General features: G+C 36.0%; 1 protein-coding gene and 1 pseudogene across 2 annotated transcripts in view; one reads left to right on the top strand and one right to left on the bottom strand.

Annotated features, from left to right (window-relative positions):
- MXI1 (MAX interactor 1, dimerization protein) overlaps positions 1–23,241 on the top strand; it is a 75,463-nt gene that overhangs the window by 44,612 nt on the left and 7,610 nt on the right. The gene's annotated exons all lie outside the window — the stretch shown is intronic.
- LOC150010624 (DNA repair protein Ku70 pseudogene) lies at positions 6,724–8,498 on the bottom strand (annotated as a pseudogene).

Raw genomic sequence — 23,241 nt, forward strand, 5'->3', positions numbered from 1 at the left:
AATATGTGGCCCACAAAGTTTTACCACTCTATTCCTTATCTCTTCTGGTCCAGCTGACACTGCTTTCTCCCCCCCCCCCCTACACACCATGTTCATTTTTATCTTGGGCTTTTGCACTTGCTCTTTCTTTTTCCTAGAAAGACTCTGCTGTAACTCTTCATCATTATTTAATTCTCAGTTCTCAGGTCATCTCTTTAGAGTGTAGTAGTTGCCCCACAGTCACTTTCTATCCTATTGTCTTTTCTTTTACCTTAACATTTATCTCTGAATTATTAGTTTGAATTATCTTCTTTCACTAGACTAGAAGTTTTGGGAGGGCAGGGACTTTGTCTTATTTACCCTTAGCATATAGCAGTCATTAAGTAAATATCCATTGAGTGACAAAATGATTCTACATACTATTGAGTATATCTATAACCAGTAATACGTGTTATTGAATTATAATGACTTAAGTGAAAAAATGGCAAATATATAAAATACTTTTGAGAGTATTATAATAAAACAATTTCATGTGAGGTAAATGGAAAATTTTATGAATTCTTAAAATGTAAATTATATGAAAAAACTTGGTAAGTAGGAACATCTTAAAGGATTTTTATTATGCAGGACTTATTCTTGCTTATAAAAAAAAGTCAGTAACTTTTTTAAAGAGGCTAATTGAGTCTCTCAGTTCTTTAGGATATTATGTAGTACCCTAAAATAAAGACCGGTGATTTTGTAAAGGGGTATAGTTTGCCTGATGGAGTTTATGCTCCACTTGTGAGGTCTTTATTCTTTCCTCATTCCATAAGTTGAAAATGGTAAAGATTTATATACGCTTGGAGACTAGAATGTCAAATAATTTCAACATTTTTGTTTTATAATTTTAATGTATTATTTTTATCCCAATGGTTTCGACATGATAATGAATGCAACATTTTTTTTTCTATATTATCTACATGTCCCCATTTGATATGGAAATTTTCACAAAGTGATTGTTTTAGTCTACCTTATCTTATAACAATGTGTAAGAGTAAATCTTTGTAACGGTGGATAAGGCAGTGGTTTCTTAGTACATCACCTAACTATTTATGATTTCTTGGCAGGAGGAACATATCTTAACTGGTTTTAGCTGCATATTATGGGTGTTTGTATGGCATTTGTTTAAAAAGAACATACACATTCTAGAAAAAAATGCACATTTGTTTTGTTAGGAGGGAAAAACAAAATACAAGAGTGGTTTGGCAGAACTTGCATTAAAAACAGGTTATGAGGTTAAGGAAACAAGGCTTCCAAATTGAGGAAGCAAAGAAATAAAGCCCAGATGAAAGAACTGAACAAAACCCTAGAACAAGAACTAAATGAAACAGAGATAGTCAGCCTATCAAATGCAGACTTCAAAACACTGGTGATCAGGATGCTCAGAGAAATGATTGAGTATGGCCACAAAATAAAGAAAGAAGTGAAGGTTATACAAAGTAAAATAAAGAAAAATATACAGGGAACCAACAGTGATGGGAAGGAAGCTGGGATTCAAATCAACAATTTGGAACAAAAAGAAGAAATAAACATTCACCCAGAACAGAAAGAAGAAACAAGAATTGAAAAAAATGAGGAGAGTATTAGGAACCTTTGGGACAACTTTAAATGTACCAACATCCAAATCATAGGGTTGCCAGAGGAGAAAAGGAAGAACAAGAAATTGAAAACTTACTTGAAAAAATAATGAAAGAAAACTTCCCTAATTTGATGAAGGAAATAGACGTACAAGTCCAGGAAGCACAGAGAGTCCCAACCAAGTTGGACCCAAAGAGGACCATACTAAGACACATCATAATTAAAATGCCAAAGGTTAAAGATAAAGAATCTTAAAAGCAGCAAGAGAAAAACAGAGAGTTACCTACAAAGGAGTTCCCATAAGACTGTAAGCTAATTTCTTAAAAAAAAACTTTGCAGGCAAGAAGAAGCTGGCAAAAAGTATTCAAAGTGATGAAAAGCAAGGGCCTACAACCTAGATTACTCTATCCAGCAAAGCTATCATTGAGAATGGAGGGGCAGATAAAGTGCTTCCTAGACAAGGTAAAGCTAAAGGAGTCAGTATCACCAAGCCATTATTATATGAAATGTTAAAGGGACTTATTTAAGAAAAGAAGATCAAACTATGAACATTAAAGTGACAACAAAGTCACAACTATCAATAACTGAATCTAAAAAGTAAAAACAAAAACTAAGCAAACAACCAGAATAGGAACAGAATCCTAGATATGGGATCGTTTGGAGGGTTATCAGCTGGGAGGGGAAGGGGGGAGAAAGGGGAAAATGGTGCAGGGATCAAGAAGCATAATGGGTAGGAATGAAATAGACAAGAGTATGTTAAGAATATCATAGGAAAGGGTGATGCCAAACATAGACATGAACTAAATGGGTGACTTGATGGAAGGAAAAGCAGGTACCGGGCAGAGAGGGGCAAAGGGAAAAAAAATTGGGACAACTGTAACAGCATAAGCAATAAAATATACATTAAAAAAAAAAAAGAAAGAAAATACCTTATAGTAACTTCCTTAGCCTGGTAAATGGCATTTATAAAAAACCCACAGCTAATATCATACTCATTGTTAAAAGACTGAGTGCTTTTCCCTAAGATCAGGAATAAGACAGGGATGTCTGTTCTCATGATTTCTTTTCAACATTGTACTGGAGAGTCTAACCAGGGCAATTAGGCAAGAGGAAGAAATAAAAGGCATCCAAATTTGAAGCAAAGAAGTAAAACTGTTTCTGTTTGCAGATATCATAGTCTTATGTATAGAAAATCCTAAGGAATCCACAAAAAAAAACTATTAGAGCTTATAAAGAAATTGAGCAAAGTTGCAGGGTTCAGGATTGACACAAAAACAGTTGTGTTTCTATATACCTGCAGTGAACAATCTGAAAATGAATTTAAGAAAAAATTCCATTTACAATAGCATCCAAAAGAATTAGAAATAAATTTAACCAAGGAGGTGAAAGATTTGTACATTGAAAATTTAAAGACACTGTTTAAAGAAATTAAAGAAGACATCTTGTGTTTATGGATTGGAAGAGTTTATATTGTTAAGATGGCAGTACTCCCCATATTGATGTACAGATTCACTGCAAGCCAAATCAAAACCCCAGCTTCCTTTTTAGCAGCAACTGACAACTGATCCTAATGTTTATATGAAAATGCAAGGTACCCAAAATAGCCCAAACAATCTTGAAAAGAACGAAGTTGGAAGACTCATACTTCCCAATTTGAAAGCTTACTACAAAGCTATGTAATCAAGACAGTGTGATATTGACCTAAGAATATACTTAAAAGTCAATGGGATGGAGTCCACAGATAATCCCTAATATTTAGGGTCAATCAATTTTCAGCAAGGTGCTAAGACATGCAATGTATTTTCAACAAATGGTGCTGACACAACTAGATATCTACATGCAAAATAATGAAGTTGGATCCCTTAGACAACCCAGTATAAAAACAAAGGATTTGAATAGATATTTCTTCAAAGAAAATATACAAAAGTCCAATAAGCTCATGAAAAGATGCTCAACATCAGTAGGCATTAGGAAAATGCAAATCAAAACTATAAGATATCACTTCATACTCACTAAAATGGCTAACTAGTGTTGCTCACCAACTCTGGTCATCCTCTTATCATAGCAGCCAGCATTGATGGGGGGAGGTCCCAAAAGGTACACGAACTCTATAGTTTGGCCCTTAAAAAGTGCTGATATCATCATCGTCTGATGGCATTGCACAAATGGCTCAACTTTTTACAATTTCTTAATACATGTAACTAACCAAAGATAAGTTTACAATATATTATATGATGCTACTACCTAATGTAGTTTACTTGATAATGAGGAAAGATTGAGTTCTGTAGCATATAAAAAGGGTATAATTAAAGGTTTTTAAGAGCCTCTAATAAACAATGAAATCTACCAAAATTAAGGCCATATATTGAATGAATGTGGTAATTGTAACAGTTTCATTTAAGATGTAACAAAGTATAACCTAATTGTATTTGTTAGATCTTGAACAACAAAATTTAAAGAGTTATTTATTTATTTATTTTTTAGAAAGGAGGAAGAGAGGAAGAGAAACATCAATGTGTTATTGCCTCTCACGTGCTCCTAACAGGGTACTTGGCCCGCAACCTAGGCATGTGCCCTGATTGGGAATTGAAACAGTGACCCTTTGGTTCACAGGCCAGTGTTCAATCCATTGGGCCACACCAGGCAGGGCAGATCTTGAACAACAAAATTTGAAAGTATAATTGTGTAGAGTAGAGGTACAGCATTGTCCAGAGACCAGGAAATAGCTACTGATCTGGTTTTTTGATTTGGCAAACAAGAATAATGGCTACTTTACATTTTCAGTCTAAAGATGGAAAACTGACATCGTTATTTTTAATTTATGTAAAAATATTAAAGAAGAAAAATTTATTCTTTGCACTTTTTGAACAGTATGAGTCCAGTTATAGTACTGAGTTTTCAAGGGTAAACAACTATTAAACACTAAAAAAATACCTAAACATTGGGAAGTACAAGACACTTATTTAAAAGAATTTGATTATTTATGAAGGTATAGAACTAGGTAAATATAGAAATTAACATTATAAACATATGCAGAGTACTGTCGTTTGTTAGATATGTAATTGGTGCATTAATTTTTGTATGCAAGTTAGTGAATATTTTGACTATTTTTATGTGGATAGGAATGCTGAAAACTGTAGGCAAACTAAAAATAGCTGTTAAGAGTACAGAAATAGGCACCTGTTAGCATTAGAATTGAATGTTATATGAGATAGAGATGAAGTAATGGGTGGGTTTTGGAGATAAAATTTATGGTTAATAGAAGAAGCCAGGATGAAATTACACATCTAAAATGCAGTCTATGCAATGAAGTCATTGCAGTAGTGTCTAGATAGATTCACAGTCTCTATATTGACCTTTGTCAGAAATAGCTCATTAAGGCTAAGCTTTCTACTCCCTGACCCAGGCTACAAGGTGACAGAGGCTGACTCAGACAAGGATTGCATTCTAGAAACCAAGTATTCTCAGAATTTCAACTATCCAGTTCCTAAAGTTTAAATCAATTCTACAGCTGGTACATGGGAAGAGATAAGATTGTTAGTCTTAAAAATAGCCCAGAAATATTATAATTTGACACTTGGATTCTGAAATTATGTCTGGAAATAAATAAGTCAGACTTTAAGTAATGGACATGGTGACTATTATACTGAAGATATAGTAGCTCTTTATGCAAGTGATTGCAGAGCGTGTATCTCAGTGCAGCTGTAACTTGCTTAAGGAAACACTCCCTCTCAAACTATGAGTTTGTAATTTAAAAACAAAATAGTTTAGTAGATTTTCTAGCTATATTTTATTTTTTGATATTTTTTTTATGATACAGTATATAAAAATTTATTTTGAGGACTCTGTTTGATCCATAGAACTTACTGTACCCTTTATACTGGTGCTCATAATAATTATACAGCAGCAGAATTCTACTAGACTTTAAGGCAATATGGTAGTTGATTAAATTCCTTTGCTGCATATAGTAATTACTACAGTGTAAATGTTCTAATAAACATTGGTTTAGTAGTAATAAGTTAAACTCAAACACTGTTTCTTAAACTAGCATCTTCATTTGAACAAATTTCTATTTTAGTAAAAATTTTGGCAATTTAGGCATGCCAAGAGGTATATCAGTAAAAAAATCTTTTTATTAGATGAGCCTACTGATCTGGTTTTCTAATTTGGCAAACAAAAATAATGGCTACTTTCCTTTTTTAGTCTAAAGATGGAAAGTAGTAGCTTTTTCTGCAAGTGGTTGCATTTATTTATCTTTTAAAAATGAAGAGATTCAGATTCTTTTGATATATCTTAGCTTTTTCAGAGAAGAGGATAATTATTTTGAACTTGTTTGTTTTTCTATGTATTCTAGTAAATATTGCCATTTGAAAGTCCCATGGGTGTTACTAGTGAAAAAACCACAGATCTAAAGTGGAGGATTCAGTCATGAGAATAGAATTTCCTAATATGGTTACTTACTAACCAGTTCTTGAAGACAGATTTACTTGGAAAATAATTAATTCGGCCCTGGGACAAACATATAACATATTGCTTATATTCTAAATCAAGAAAAGTTGAAACTTAATGAACTCATAAGTAAATGACTTTCGTTGTTATTTTGGGAAATGGAGAAAGGTAGATTTTAATAATATACATGGTTTAGGAGCTAAATTGTCTAAAAGATACCTGGAATCCAACACAGATGACTTCTTTGGGGATATGTAATACATTGATGTGAGAATTGCACCAGGGATCTGAAGATAATTTTTCTTTTCACCTCTACTGCTGGTAGACTGTGGATGTCAAATAAGTTATCCCACTTCTTGGGCCTTGCTTTTCTTGGCTATAAAAGAAGGAAACCTAAATGACCTCTGAATTCCTTCCCTACATGAAAAGTTTTATAGTTAGGTGAATTTTTTTTTTTTTAATAGGACAAAATTAGGGCTCTTTATTCAGACAGTAATGTAAGGCACAGTAAAGTGGGAGGGTTACGCTGTTTCCATGGCAACAGAAAGTCTCATAAATGTGAAGTTCTGGCTTTGTCAGGCAGACTCTTCCTGGCTCAGGAAAAACATTTTTAACTTGAGAACAAAACCAGGCAGCCTGGCGACAGTGTGGAAAGGTGGCTGGGTGTACAGTGTCTGGTCAGTCCTGGAAGTGCTTGGTGAGCACGTCCAGTAGCTCCCGCTTCCTCATCCTGCCTTTCAGCCCGTACACCTTCCAGGCTTCCTTCAGCCTGGGCACAGTGAACTTATCCAGCATGCCCTTGCTGACATGGACCTTCAGTTTGTGTTTGGATATTTCCACCTTGGGCCTTTTGCTTCCAGAACATTTATCATCTTATTTTTGCTTGGGAACTTTCCCCTCAGGATGGTAATGTGGTGGGTACACAAGTTCCTTAAGCTCATTCATGAGGGAGCCCAGTCTTGTATCCAGTGCTTCAGCCTTGGGCAATGTCAGATCTACTGCTTGTTCGGGCTCTGTCAAATTCAAAGCTGAGGCCTCCAGGTTCCTGAAGTACTGCTGCAGCACTGGGTTCTCAGAGCTGTTACTTCTATATTTAAAGCAGAGCTTCTGAAAAATAGCCTTCATCTTGTCTCCCTGCTCTGGGTTTGCCATGACTTTTTTAGTAAAGGGTACCTTCCATTTATCATCAATATATGGTAAGACAAACTGAAAGCCTGGGGAAAGCCACCTGAATTTTCTGATCATCCAGTTCCTCTTCCTCTGGCATCAAGGCCACAAAATAAGAGGGGATGTTCTGGCAGAGGGTGTATCTGCACACTACCATGACCTCCTTCTCCAGACACTTGGTGAGTAGAACACTGAACCAGGCTGAGCTCTCATTAACCAAGGACTCCTCAGGGTACACCGAACAGGGAGGGCCTCAGGTAATGGTGCTTCTTCTGCATTCTCAAAGGCTTGAAACGGATCCACCTGTTTTAGCTGTTTGGTCCTCTTTCTCCAGTACAATCTGATGACTCCCATACATCTGAGATCTCTTGGTGTTTCTAGGCAGAAGCAAACTGCATGTATTTACCTTAAATGCTCCCAGCTTGATTTTCACTGGTTCATTTGTTTTCTGGTAAAGCCTGATTGGAGGAGGTTTGAGAGCCTTTTGGACCATGTTTTAATGCCAACAGTGAGCACTATATCTTTGTTGAGCTTAAATTTTAACCTGCTGAGGGCTCGCTTTCTGGTCTCCTTGGCACGAACCTTTCTCAACGATCTTCTAGCTTGCTTGATTCCTTGAAGTGAACCCCTAGGTGCTCATTCTCTGCTATGCTGATTATATCTCTGTAGAATAAGGATACGTTGAAGTCCTCATGTTTCTTTAGGTACATCAAGTCAAGGAAGATACCTGAGTCACGGAGATCCCTGGCCCAGCTGGCTTTGGCACTGTCATTGCCATCTTTATCAGTGAGCAGCATGATGCTCTATGGCTCATCTTGAATTGGACATCGCTAAAGAGACTGGCACAGACCCACAGCACTTCACTTCTTCATATCCATGGCCATTCAGGTCTTGGGAATGTTTTTTCCCCTGCTGACCTTTAAACTGGGCAAGCTCTAGCATTTGTTTAGATCCTGGATTACCTAACTCCTGTAAGATATAAATATTTTTTAAACTCACTGAGGTTTTGTCCTTCTCAGTACCATAGAACACCACTGCCAAAGAGCTCTCAGTCACTGCTTATGATCTTACTGGTGTACACACTTTGGATACACTGGGTGCTCGTCAAATGGAGTCAGTTCATCTTCACCCTAAGATTTTAGACATGGCCCTAGAATCATCAACTCTCCCCCCCAAATTAAACTATCTCTTGCTGAATATTTATATTATCCCTCTGCTTCAAGGCCCTCCTCTCGTTCTTCTTCATCACACTTGTTTTTGTAAAAGTAAGACTACCACCCTGACATGTTGGTTATTGCTCACTCGAGCACAAGGAAGAGTTCCTGAATGTTTTCAGTTTATTAATTATAGGCATACTAGAAACTTTATTATTCTGTTGTCTCCAAAGCACTTTCCTTGATATAAATATATAAATGCACATGTATATATGTAAACCACCCCACACCATCCCACCCCCAGTGCTGGACACACACAAAATGAGAGAGCAGCTGGAAAAATGAGCTTAGAACCATACTTCGTTAAAAGTTTGGAACTTTGTAAAATATCCAAAGATTATTATTACACATGATGCTATAGCTACAGTGATAAAAGGTCTTTATTATAAATACTTATTTTATAATGATAAATAGTAAATACTTCTATAAAACTAGAATTTGCCTTAAGAAGCATAGACCTAAGAAAATGTAACAAGTAAACATTATTGTGCTAAATCCTGGTCACATTTTTTTTTTCTATTCTCTGACAAGTTTATATTTTGCTCAGGTTCCAGAAATCCAGTTTGTGGTAGCTTTTGTATGATATTGCTGTATTGATTAGTCATTTTAATAGGCACTAGTGATCACTAGATGAGAGTGTGTCATACCAGGAGAGAAAAGCACACTGCTACACAAAACTCCAAGGAAGGACGACTTAGCTTATTCTAAACATTGGTCTATAAACAATCTGAAGAGAAAGCTGCAGGTCAGTATATTGGGAATTTCTTCCTTATCATTTGGACAATCAAAGTAGCTTTTCCCCCAGGCTGGTGTGGCTCAGTGGGCTGGGTGTTGTTCTGCAAACTGAAAAGGTCACAGGTTCAATTCCAGATCAGGGCACATGCCTAGGTTATGGGCCAGGTCCCCGGATGGGGGCGTGCGAGAAGCAACTGATCGATATTTCTCTCCCTCCCTTCCCCACTCTCAAAAATAAATAAATAAAATCTTTTTTTAAGTAGCTCTTCAATAATATCCTCACTGCTTTGATAGTTTGCAACTCCATCTCTAATTTTAGGACATATCCACTGTTTATTTTTTTCTCTGCCAAGTTGCTACGGGTTGCTGGAAATCAGAGCTGTGCTGACTGGATCAACTTGAAATATATGCTGTCTTTAACTGCATCCTCCTTATGGATCAGCCATTCTCACTTATTGTTTTCCTGTCGTGACTGTTCAAACTTTTAAAAAAATCCCTTCAGCAGAGTGTGAGGCAAAACACAAAGTTAAGCATTATCAATATCAATTCTAGTTTAAGGGTAGGACTTTAGTTTCTCTAAAATTAGGTGGTAGAATGGAATGATCATTAAGATCTCTTCTAGTCTGAAAATAATTCTGAGATTTTTAAGTACTCAATCCTACTTTTTACTCCCAGATCTAGTTTTTGAACCAAGGGCTAGGACCCATATCTTTCAACTCCTGGTCTAAAGAAATTTCCCTGCATATTATTATGACTCTTATTTCCTCTTTTGCTGAAAATATTGACTTGGTTCAAACTTCATCTTCCCCTATATTTTCTACCTTTATACGTTTGCCTTAAATTCCTTGACTCTTCTCTCCCCAGTCCGCTTTTGAACTTCTAATATACATAGAGGTATGAGCAAGAATAAAAAAAGTGTTTATAATAACCAGAATTTAGAAATAATATGAATTCCTGTCAATAGGAGATTGACTAAATAAATGATAATACATCCATACACTTGGAGTAGATAAAAGAATGATATAGATCTCTGTGTATATATATATATCTATATATATGGAGAGATTTCCAAGACATATGAAGTGAAAAAAGCCAATTGCAAAATAGTATTTCCAGTATGAACTCTGAATTCCTATCTGTTCACTGTTTGTGTCATTTATATTCATTTTAACCCACATTACCTTATACTGTAATGTCCTCTCTTTCTAGATCATATATATTCTATGAGGGGAGGGACTGTAATTTACTCATCTTTGTATCTGATACGGTGTCTTACACATATGAATTGGTAATTAACATTTTTGTTTGTTTGATTTTTGTAGTAGGCTATGCACCTTGTGTTAGTTAAGAGAAAAAAAGTTAAGTGAGAAGCCAAATAGCTGTGTTTTTTGTTTGTGTGTGTGTGAGAGAGAGACAGAGACAGAGAGAGACACCTGCCACTTCAAGATAGAAAATATTTTAGGAAGGCACATAGTGAGATATTTGCTACCCTGCAAATATCTTCCCTTTCCAAGGAAAATAGTTTTATTTTCCACTCCTGCTTCAGAGAGAACAGCTTGTCTCCATAGGATATTCTAGGTAATATGACCCATTTAGGAAATATGTGGTGATTGTGCTTCATAATGGGACCTCTACTAAAGTTGTGTACCATAGGAAAATGACTCTTGAATGTGCTTGTTATACAGATGAAAGTACATTTCTTTTTGTATTTGAATTAGTATAGCAGTCCAAGAAACTCAATTCTGACTTAAAATTTTACTATAAATAACATAGAATCTGTGACAGATACTTTTTTATTGTGTAAACATTTCCTCAACATGTTTGGAATTTATATGTGTCTTGTCCTCGATGTGTTGTCATCCTGTTTTGTCTACGTAGCTCTATTACTGATACTAGCATCTCATTACACTTCAGCTTGCTTTTTGAGATATAGACTCTTCTCTATGATTTTTGTCTGCAGTTGTGTTAATCCTGTTTGCCTTCTGATTTTTTGGTAGCTTGGTTTATTTTGATAGCTGTTTAATTTGACATCATTAAAAGCCTATATAATTATTTAAACAGATTCTTTTGTGGAAGTTTCCATAATCAGCTGAAGATTGTTTTGAGGTGGAGCCTTAGGAAGATTTATTCTTCTTTGGAAAGTTAATGGCCTCACAGTTTAGAATTAATAGCTTTAGGAAAACATCATAGAATGCTGGGAATTTCCATAAATGCTTCTAGCCAAAGAGAGTGTAGTGAAATGGCTAATTGGTTCTCATAGGTATTCATTTACAGCCATTCTTATTATGACAGATTTTAAAAATATGTATATATGTATATGTGTATATGTGTATATGAATATATATATATGTATATATCTTTGCTTATAAAGCAGTTATGAGTTTGGCTTTTTTGAAAGCTGTAAAGTAATTAAAATAGAGATAAGAGTTTATTAAATAGGAAATGATCTGTAACTACTTCAGTGTATTTTAAATATGGTATATTAAAACTTGTTCTTGCCCGGTTGAGCATTTTATTAAAAATTTTTAAAAATTTTATTTAACACATTTTGATCTGCTGTGCTTGGAAGAAAAATATTTGTTATTATTTTTTCACTATTCTTGAGATCATAGATTTTTTTTATTTTCATGCACATAAAGGTAGGTAGATTAATTTACTTGTGATAAAGTTAATACACATTTGCCTGTCATTTTCTAAATGTTTAATTAGCCTTAGAATTTGCTACAGTAAATTTTTTTTTATTTTTAAGTTGTAGTCAACAGTGCTTAGTTTCATAATATTTATTTGAATGAAATAGAAAAAAACGGATTCTTTTTTATTTTTCCTTTTGTGTGTGTGTGTGAAAGGAATTTTATTAATGTATTTTTTACTTAACCCACTACATCCAAAATGGTATCATTTCAACATGTAATTAATATAAAATATTAATGAGGTTTTTTCACATTAATAAAAATCCCATGTGTGTTTTACACTTTCTGCATCTCAGTTGTGATCAGGCACATTTTAAGTGACCAATAGCCACAGTGGCCAGTGGCTACCATGCTGCACAACAAATTTCTATAGACTTAATGTCTAAATTACTTTTTTTGTCATGCCTGTGTTAAATCCAAATTCCCTTTCTCTGGTGATAAGGATGACTTCTACTCTTTTGGTTCAAGGTAGGTACCTTCATGTGGGAGATTAATTTTTTGATTTTAGGGGAGAAAGGAGGATCAGCATATCCTTCTAGCACTGGCTGTTTCTTAAGTAACTAATTAAAAGTATTCAATATGCCAAAGTGGAATATTCTGGTCTCCTTAACTCCTAACAGTGAGAATGAGTCATCCTGTACACTCCACTGAAGCAGATGCCCCAATGCTGTCCCAGGCTTTTGTTTGCGCACATCACCCCTTTGTCCCCTTAGAACTTTTATGACAGCACCTTTTGTACATGTGCAGATTTTCTTACCTGCATCATTTTTTAAAGTATTGATTATGATATTACAGTAGTTCCAATTTTTCCCCTTTGCTCCCCTCTGCCCAGTACCCCTCTTCCCTCCAGCAGTCCCACCCCCCCTTAGTTCCTGTCCATGGGTTGTGCATATAAGTTCTTTGGCTTCACCCTTTTCTCTATTATTCTTAACTTCCCCCCGTCTATTTAGTACCAACCGATTATGCTTCTTAGTCCCTGCACCATTTCCCCATTTCTGAACCCCTCAGCCCTCCCAGCTGATAACCCTCCAAATGATCCCCATACCTATGATTCTGTTCCTATTCTGGTTTGCTTAGTTGGATTTTGTTTTTATTTTTTAGATTCAGTTGTTGAGAGGTGTGAGTTTGTTGTCATTTTAGTGTTCATAGTTTTGATCTTTTTCTTAAGTCCCTTTGACATTTCATATAATAATGGCTTGGTGATGGCAAACTCTTTAGCTTTACCTTGTCTGGGAAGCACTTCATCTGCTCTTCCATTCTAAATGAAAGCTTTGCTGGATAGAGTAATCTTGGCTGTAGGTTGCTTTTCATCACATTGAATACTGCTTGCCAGTCCCTTCTTGCCTGCAAAGTGTCTTTTGAGAAATCAGCTGATAGTCTTATAGACACCCCTTTGTAGGCAACTCTCTGCTTCTCTCTTGCTGCTTTTAGGATTTTCTCCTTATCTTTCATCTTTGGCATTTTAATCATGATGTGCGTTGGTGTGGTCCCCTCTGGGTCCAACTCACCTGGGACTCTCTGTGCTTCCTGGGCTTGTATGTCTATTTCCTTTGCAAAATTTGGGAAGTTTTTCCTATATTATTTTCCACATAAGTTTTCAATTTCTTGCTCTTGCTCTTCTCCTTCTGGCACCCCCATGATCCGGATGTTGGCACATTTAAAGTTGTCTATGCTAATGTCTCTTAACAGTCTTATATACCATTAACCCCAAGATGATGTATTATGATTTAAAATCTTTGGTGGTAGTGGGAGTTTATTTGAAGTGGCTTATTAGTTCTTGACACTGACAAAGGACTTCTAATGATAATTGCAAATCAACCGACAAGCACTTATTAGGCATTGACTGGGTGGGTGCTGAGTGCTGGGGATAGGATAAAAGAAGTAGTCCTGGGCCTTACTTTTGAGGATTTATATAGTCTAGGTAGAATACAAAAGACATTATTATAAAGCCCCTATAAGCAATGTATATAATTAAGTGTTAAGTTGTGTGTGTTTCAGTTGGAAGTTGATGTAAACACATATTAGGGGATTATCATGGGCTGAAGTTAGTACGAACAACTTAGTTATGAGTGATTATTCCTGTGATTTGCATGGTTCTTTCTAGGAGTTTGCCAAAATTGGTTTTTATCACATTTTTAGTATGTTTGAAAGGGCTTTCAGAAGAAAATGCTGCATCTGAAACTTCTTTGCTCTGTCTTAATCATTATAGTTTGCCACTTATTCTACGGTGAAATTGAACTTTCAGCTATTTAGCCTGGATAAGATACACGCAGGCCTTGGACTGCTCTTAGAGAATATGATAAAACTTTCTTAGTCCCTTAACCTATGGTCTTTAGTGACAACTAAAAAGCAGTATCATTTTTAATGACTGTATTTTCCCTATGAAAGAGTGTCTACTATGATTCTCCCCCATTTGTAGCAGCAATATTGGTAAATGCCCAGGTGTCTTGTGAAAGCAACCAAAAGCTTCAGCTGGGGCAGATAAATCTGCTATAGCTTCACCTGATTAAGGATGACTAAAAGCCCAATATCTATAGCTCTCCAGAATCTCTTAGGTGTCATTTTGTTGAAGATGTTCATTTTATGTGATGAAGAACCTAGTAATTTCTGTGGTCATTTATTTACCCCTGTAACTTATATTTCATATGAATGCTTCTCAGTTTATCCTTTAATAGAGAATCCCAAACAAGATGGTTCTGTGGGAAATCCTGTGCCTTTATAAACTTTCTGTCTGCTCTACTAAATCAACTTTAGATTATTGACTTAAAAATTTCAACATAGTTTGCTGAAAAACTGATATGTGAAGTTGATATAAGATTTTATGCCATTAAAACCCTATTTTTCATAGAATGCTTTATTTTTTAATACCTTTATTCAAAAGTAATAGAGCAAGGCTGACCTTTTAAAATAATCTAAAATTAAGTGAGAAAAATATGTGCTAATCTGGAAATGCAATAGCTAAATTAGAATAAGGGAGAATTCTGGAAATTAAGAAAGAGTGCACTAAGTTTTTTTTTCACCAATGTTATAATGACTAGTATTAGGGAGTATACTCCTTTGAAGCTTGAAGGAAGAAATTTTGGATTAAAAAAAAAAAAGACAGTCCTACTTTACACACTGAGTGCTAACTATACAGGGACTAATTACTTTAATGAAAATAAAATCAAAGCAGTTTAGACCAGTTCTTTAAAATATCGCTGTTGTACTTTATTATAAAGATCTTAGAGGTATGTTTTTGTAATATATATGTATTGTCATGGAGGACAGCCATCATAGTTTCCCTGAGCCATCTCTTGGTGTCACTGACAAAAACATGCTCTGGCATTTGGTGTGACCATTTATGGCATTTTTTCCTATGATTGTAATGTTTGTATGTGTTTCTGTCTTGATTCACTTTATTCCAGCCCGATTCACAAATTATAGAACAGCTTGTATTTGGCATAACTATAAAAAAAAAATCCAGTCTCTTCTAAATAAGGTTCTTTTTCAATTGGAAGTTCCATCTTTGCAGTTAAAACATTTGTAAACATAACACAATTTAGATAGAGCTGAACAACTTTGCAAGACTGCTATTTTTGTAATGGAGGAGGTTTTCCTAAAGAGCAATTTGGTGATACTGGGCTCTGAGAACTCCCTTGAAAGCGGTTGGAATTTACTGCTGCATGTATTGGGTCAAATGAAGAGGAAGCCTGAAACTCTATTAGCTGGCTTGAATGTTCAGGAAATATTGGTGTGTTTAAAAGAAAATACTGAATAGATCTTGAGTCTTCTTTTTCATCATTTTAAAGGATCCTTCATATATCTTTGTTCCCTGAGAATAGAGATGATGGTAATCCTGAAAGCTGTTTTAGGACTTTTGTCCTGTAAATATCTCTATTATTTTAAAGGAAATGTAGCCAAGTTGGGCAAACTTATCCTCCAAACTCTTACCACCTTCTTTGATTGGAGCAACTGTTTTTATGTTGTTGTTGGGATATACTTAGGCAAGAGAGCCACACAGCCTTCCCTGATGAACAGCCAGCATTTTGATGGGTGGTGGTAACAAAATGGAATGTGTTCCCTCATCCTGGCTTTTCCTTCTTCTCAGAGCCACAGAACAATATAGATTTTTTCAGAACCATTCTCCTGGAATCAAAGTGTAATGGTACTTGTGTAGCAGTCCTTCTTGGACAGAATAACACTATAATGGCATTGAGCTGAGGGTGGAATCACACAAAATAAGTATTATATCTCTGATTCTTCTCTCATTTAATTTTTTCCTGGGCTGATCCAGAGGAGAATCAAAACTAAAATTTAGACAAATATAAATAGAAACAAATCAAAATATATAGTATTGCAGCCCCAGTCATAATTTTGAACCCAGTTTTTGTCTGGTAAGAGTTTGTCGTTTAGGAGACTATTGTAATTTGTTGTTAATTCATTGAAAACTTAATACCTTTTCCTTTTCAGAAGGGTTTTAAAAAGTAAAGTAGTTCTTAAGGTATGTTTACTTTTTACCTGCCTAAAAATGTTCATCTGTCAGTGCCCAAATAAAATACTGAAAAACATTTTGCTTTATCAGAGGAGTGCATGCCCAGAACTGACGCCAGGTGATGTGAGGCTGCCTCTAAAACTAACTCTCAAAAACTACTCTTCAGTTGGGCCCTTTGTGGTCAGAAAAAAATGTGAAACAGTATAATGAAAGAGAAAGATCAGAAGAGTTAAGTAACTTTGAAATAAAAAGATATACTATACCAAAACACGAATTATCTGTCATTGTCAGAACTATAATGTTTAAAATTCTCTGAATCTTTTTTTTCCCAGAGGTTCCAAATGCCCAATGGGCTTTACTTACAGATTGGATAACAGCTGCTCGCTGTTACCTTTTCCTGCCCAAAATTTTACTCCCATCCCCCCCAAAATAAACCTAGAACAAAATTAAGAAATAAAACTTCCTGCATTTTGATTTTGGGGAGATTGTTAAAATGGGACATTAAAAATAATCCCTGACTGGCTTGACTAAATTGGCAGATATCCAGCTATGCTAAACCATTTGCCGTCTGCCAGTAGTAAGCATGGTCACCACTCTTAATCATTTAACTCCCTGATTCAGGCTACTCATACTCGGTACAGATTGTGAATATTCATCTTCCAGGGATGCATCAATTCTTAGGTCAGAGTGTTCCTGTTAATAAAACATGGCTTTCCTCCTAAGTGGATACACCCCCTTAAAATGAACTATTATACTAATCATTTTATTAGCAAGGCCATTTTAAAAAGGCATTGTGCTATTTTCATTTTATGCTTTTAAAAGAACATTTGCATTACAAAGCATTCTTTTGAGTGTGCTGTTTGTGGTACGGTAGGATCACCATTTTATTAGAGATCAGTGACAGTATTTCTTCATTCCCCTCTGCCATTCTGGACTATACTTTGACATAATAAAACAATTTCACTGGGCGTGAGAGGTAGACTTCGACTCTTATAGAAGAGTAGATGAGTGCTTGTCGTGTGCATTTTGCATATGAAACTAGGGCAGTCTTACAGAATCTTATCACTGTGTCTCAGATATGACTTGCCAGCACGTAGGAAGTTTGTTTTGGTTTCAAAATGTACTTTACCCCATGGTGGCTGGCAGGGTACAATACTATTGACATCACTGTGTTTCAAATAGAAAATTAACAAGTAGCTACTGTTGTGATTGCAGATTGCCTTCCCAGTCCCTGTGAGAATGTTTTTTTCTTTTGGGCAGCAATACTTCTCAGCCCCTTGGTACCATTAAATCAGCCGATGAGGGCTGCCAGGATAGGGTGAACACCAACAAAAGGCTGAAGAGTAGAAAAACTGTTAATAATGCCAAAAATCTTTAATCAGTTTCCAAATACATGTGAAAGGTAAATAATTTTTTAAAATTTCTCTTCCACCCACAGCTAAGTTTTGACAGTAGGCCAGGTTTAGAGCCTGATCTCTACTGATCTCTCCAGAGAAGAGTATCCTTTCCCTCCACCAAAACTCCTGGAGAATTGCCAAAGGAAAATAAGCTATTTTCTATTTAGAACAAATTGCCACTGTTTTCTCCAGTGATGTAGCCCTATTTCCCAGACTTTGAAACTTGGAATACAGAAAGTTCTTGTGTGACCAAAGAAGAAATATGGTGAATGAATAAGTTTTTTTTTTTTGTTGTTGTTGTTGTTGTTTAACCAAATCCTCATAAACATAGAGGGGATGAGATATATGCATAGAATTAAATTTAGTTCAGAATGGACCTCAAGTGAGCAATTTCTGTTAAATCACTTTGAAGACTGGGTTCCTTGTGGGAGTTTCAGTGAATAATATATGCCTCTGGAACCAGATTTGAATTTTTTTTTTCACATGAGGCTGTCAAAAAGTCAAGTCTTCCTGCAAGATGCCTGCATGACACTGAAAAAAATAATTTGTTTATGTGTTCTGCATCATAGGCTTTGTCTGATCAGCAGTCCTGGGACCTTAAAAACTGTGCAAACACTAATTTCTCATATTATCAGATGGGATAAAAACTGTTCACTTAATTTTTTCCCCCGTGCATTGTGGAGTACTTCTTTTTTTCAGACATTTCCCCTTCATACCTGGGTTTTCTTAGCTGTTTCTTTTCTATTTTCTCCCTAGTAATTGCATTCGGACCATTATACTTGTTATTATCACTTCCTTGAACAACAGCTGGAACAGAGAGGCCAAACTTAAATCAGTTAGATTTTCTATTTGCTAGGAAGCCTGTTAATAAAATCTAAAAGTCAAAATTGGTGCCAAAAAAATTGGATTTGAAAAAATTATTTTTGAATTCATTTGACATTGTTGTCCTGGTCCCCGTCACTGTAAATCCTTTGCAGTCACTCTGCTGCAATGTCTGCAGTTCTTAACCCTGTACTTCACTATTAAAAGAGATGTTGACTCTAATCAAGAGTTAAGTTATAGATTGTTGATTACTCTACATCTAGTCATCTTTGGTGGTGACCTCAGCTGCACACAAAAAAAACCAGTGTGGAATTCTGGCATCCATAAGCAGATCTCTGATGAATGTTGGCCTGGCATCTGTTATACTGTTTAGAGGCCCCAGTATGGTTACCTCAACTTTGGTGAGTTAGAGAGCCCCAGCTATATACACTGGAGATTATGTTACATCCTTCCTCCCCACTGTGGTTCAGGGTTTTGTTTGGTATTTGAAGAACTGAAATGACTAAAAGTATGGATTCAGTCCTATCTAGAAGATAATTAAAATATACTGTGATTAGTGTGAGAATCAAATATTAATTATGTGAGGAAGAAGTATGGCGAGGAAGGCTTCCTGGAAGAAAAAATACTTGGACTGTGGGCTGACAGAAGAGATGCTCAGCAGTTGGACAGTGACAAGAACGGCATTCCAGGTAGAGAAATCAGTAAACATGAAAGCACATTTGGTTTGTGGAAAAGGTTGTCAGGAGGTAATGGGAAGTGGGGTTGGAAAAGTGCTATGCAGAAGGCTGAATTTTAGTGTCTTCAATCGGATAAAATTACTACTGGCATCCTTTAAGAAAATGTTTACATTTAGTTTAGTGACATAATAGGGTGGAGCTCAGTGTTTACTGATGACCATTGTTATTGCCTGAGTGGTACCTCATCCTCTTCATATTTCTGAGATGTAAAGACTAAATAAATTTCAACCTACATGGAATCTGTAAAATTTGAGAAAGAATATGTCCCTATTTTGTCATCATTAATTTAACTGAGTACTCACATCTCATCTCTTTTCTCCCCACTTCCCCTCTCCCCCCGCTCTTCCTCCCTGTCTAAATCTTTGAAAGACATAATCCTAGCTGAGATTCAGAAATGATGTTCTGAGACCCAAAGCTGTGATAGAGATCTGTAGTAATATGCTCTGGTAGTTTCAACATAGATTCCTGGAGGTCATGGGGATGCAGTGTGAAATAATGTGAGATTTATTTGAAGTCTTTTTTATCTTAAAAGTATACTTTTAAGGTCTTTGTTTTTATATAAAGTAGTGTTTTTCTTTCAAATCTTAGAGGAAAACTGACTTCGGGAAGGCACACTGTATTTAACTCTCCGGCTCTAAATATTCTGGCTCCCTACCCTAAGAACTATTGATACTTAGGTTTTATTAGGAGAAAGTGATTTTTAAACGTCTTCCAGGAGTGTCTATCAGCCATACTGGTTTTATTTCTTATTTGTATATAAATGAGCCATTTAGTTCTTAGGTGGACAAGGTGACCGTAGAATAATTTATATATATATAAATTATATAATTTGAAATTTCATTATAACACTTGTCGATAGTCCTATCTTGTTATTTTACAAGATACCAATTGAATTAAGAGGAATATTTTCAAATATCTTTGAAAACTGAGAAGAGACAGGGTCCCAGCTATTCTCCTGAGTTTTTATTTTGTTGTCATCAAGCCCCATGATACTGCATCAGGTCTGACACTAGGGAAATGTCATTTATCAAGTTACTACCTGGGAGTTAATAGTCCATTTATTTTTTGTGAAAGAGATCATTTGTAAGTTGTGAGTGAAACATAATTATCACATGTTATTTTATGGGAACCGCTTGTCTAAGCTTTCTTATTTCACAAACAATATGCTGACTGGTACAATATGATCATATTTGTTTTTGTAAATAAAATTCACTAGCAGCATGAATATGCTTGATATCTGGGTCTGTTTTTGTCATTTTTCATAGGAAAAGGAGACAGGCAAATTTTGGAGCGAAATTTTGGAGATTTTCAGAAGAGTCTCAACACACTGAATTTTAGAGAAACGTTGGAATATAAAATGTGTAGGATAAGCAGCTAGTTGCTCTCATGTGCAAAAGTGTTGTGTAACAAGTTGGGAAACCTGGCCACAAGCCACTGCAGCTTTGAAGAATGTGGCTCAAGGGAGGGCTCAAAGCCCATTGCGTAATATTCAGTAGAGAGGAAAATGCAAAATGCAAGGATGGGTGTCCCTATCACTTGACTTGTTTTCCATTTTGATTTAGCTACTTGATACAGTGTCTTGGTATCCTGTCGCTGAGGAATAAAAGACAAGTTCCAGTGAAAGACCATACCTTCAAAGGCATCAGCCATTGGATGGTTTGTGAGGCTGGGCAGGCATGTTAAATTTCTTATGGCTGGGCAGAGGGATTAGAGTTTTCAGAGACGATTTGAGAAAACATCATCGTATGCTACTTGCAATTTTTTCCTGAAAGGGGATTCTTTCTTCTCCTTCAACACTGTGCTTCTTGCGGTTGATATACCTGTGCTTTAAAATATCACAGCTACTAGGAGGGGCCATTTAATAGCAAAACCATTTCCCCTCATGTTCTGTGATATTTCAGTTTGGCAGTAGAGTTTACAAGGTTTGAAATCAAAAGCAGCTTTGGTTCCTTCAGAGAAAAATGATCCCAGGCTACCAAAATGAAAGCCAAACAAGACTCTAATTGTTCCTATTCCCACAAGGGGCTTGCCCTTTTTGAAGGTGTGGGTAATTTTGATAGGACCTTCTTTCTGACAGGGTTAGTCACTGGGAATTGCCTCTTCCCCTGAGTAAAAAAAACCCACTTTTAAATCTCATTTTAAAATAGACCTCAAAGTAGCTTTGAAAATAAAAGTACTTTGCTATCTCCATTTTCTTGCCTCTGTCTCTCAGCAAGGAAACTTCAGTTTTCTCATAGGGCACTTCTTGGTGCTTTATTGTCGCTCATGCTAAATTAGGAAAGGTTTTAGTTTTATCATTTTTATTGTGCTATTATTCGGGTGTTGTGAAAAGTTAAGTAAATGCTAACCAGGGAGCTAAATTTTTTCCTCATTTTCGATCAAGTCTAGTTCCATAGATTTTACGATGTCAGTTTTTTTCTGTTGGTTGCCAGCCTAGTGTTCATCAGAATAGTCAGCACAGCAGCCTTAACTTTCCCGAGCCTTCGTACCCTATTTTTATTAAAGGTTGGGGGTCACGCCTGTTAAGAATCCATGTTGTCTGTCAGCTCTTCCACTCCTTGGAGGCTTGAAAAACATCGTATATATGATACCTGTGATTTTTTTTTCTCAGTGCATAAGGATTTTCAAATCAAACCAAGCTTTTTTCTTCTCTGTCTCTCGTCTTCTTTTCTTCCACCAGTATCTTACAGCCCATGATTTGTCAAACATGTACAGGAGGCTCCTGAGCCACCAGTCACATGATAATGAAGGCAAGAAAAGAGAGGACCAGATGGCATCAAAAGATACGCCTTTGTAGGTCGTTGGTGGTTAAGCTTGCAATCTGGTTACCAGCAGGGAGACTCTGGAAGAAAGGGTGTGGAGAACAGCAAAGCACCATTGTAAGGGAAGAGGGATTTTGCCATACAGTTTACAGTCACAAGGTGTCCATTGCTCTTGAAAGCGTGCACCTGTAAGTGACATGTAAGCACATATGGAAAACTGCAGTATTTGGATAACAACTTTGAAGTGTGGCTTCCCTTTGGTTAGCTGCTGTCCTTCAACTGCCATTAACCCTTTGTCATTCTACTCTCCAAATACCTGATTCAGTTACCAGTACAAAAACTATAAGAAAAGACATTTGGCTCCCACAGATACACTTCTTCCCACAGGAGGGCAGAGGACATCATTCACCACTTACCCTTTATATTATTATCTATTCTGAGGACTCTATTTACAGAATAGAAAATGGTCTCATTGGCCTTTGTAAGACATATGATACCTCAGGATATGTTTTCTTGGTGTAAGCTGTATCTTGGAGCGCACTGATAATTATTTGACTGAAGAAATGTTCAGCAGTGGCTAATAAAAAATATTTTAGAGGACAGCGCACCTCTCCTGTTCATATAGGTATTACTTACACTTTGACTCCCTTGGCCTGTGTATCTCCTGATCTGACTGCGCTATTGCAGACCATTAGATTGTTAACTTGGCTTGTAATTTTTAAATAGAATGCCAACTCAGTTGTTTTCCCTTGAGTGAAAAAAACTAAGGTATTTTTAATTTTAGGATTAAACTTGGTCCCAAAATATGAACTTGAATTCTTTACTCTTCTTTTAATTACCTTGAAGATCCTTGCTTTTTCATAGACAAATTCAATACCCCTGAAGTCCAAAGTCAAGTTTCGGCCTTTCATAAGTCTACCTCCTCCAATTACAACCTCTTCTTTTATTCAGATTCTGTTGCCCTTGCTAGCTCTATGACTCATTTTATTATGAGCTAAATGAAACAAAACAATATATTTTATTCTACAGTCTAGATTGTACAGTCTTAAAGTTTACTTTTTTTTACTTCTCCCATTCAAGCAAGTGTCTGGAACATTGCTGAGTATTCAAAAGTCATCTAATAAATATACAACTGAATGATTAAAAAGAGAGAGAGAAAAAGTAGATGTTTTCATATTAGTCAATTTCTGCCCAGATTTTA

The sequence above is a fragment of the Furipterus horrens genome, unplaced genomic scaffold (genome assembly GCF_987537825.1).
Source record: "Furipterus horrens unplaced genomic scaffold, mFurHor1.1.pri manual_scaffold_5, whole genome shotgun sequence".
NCBI classification, from domain to species: domain Eukaryota; kingdom Metazoa; phylum Chordata; class Mammalia; order Chiroptera; family Furipteridae; genus Furipterus; species Furipterus horrens.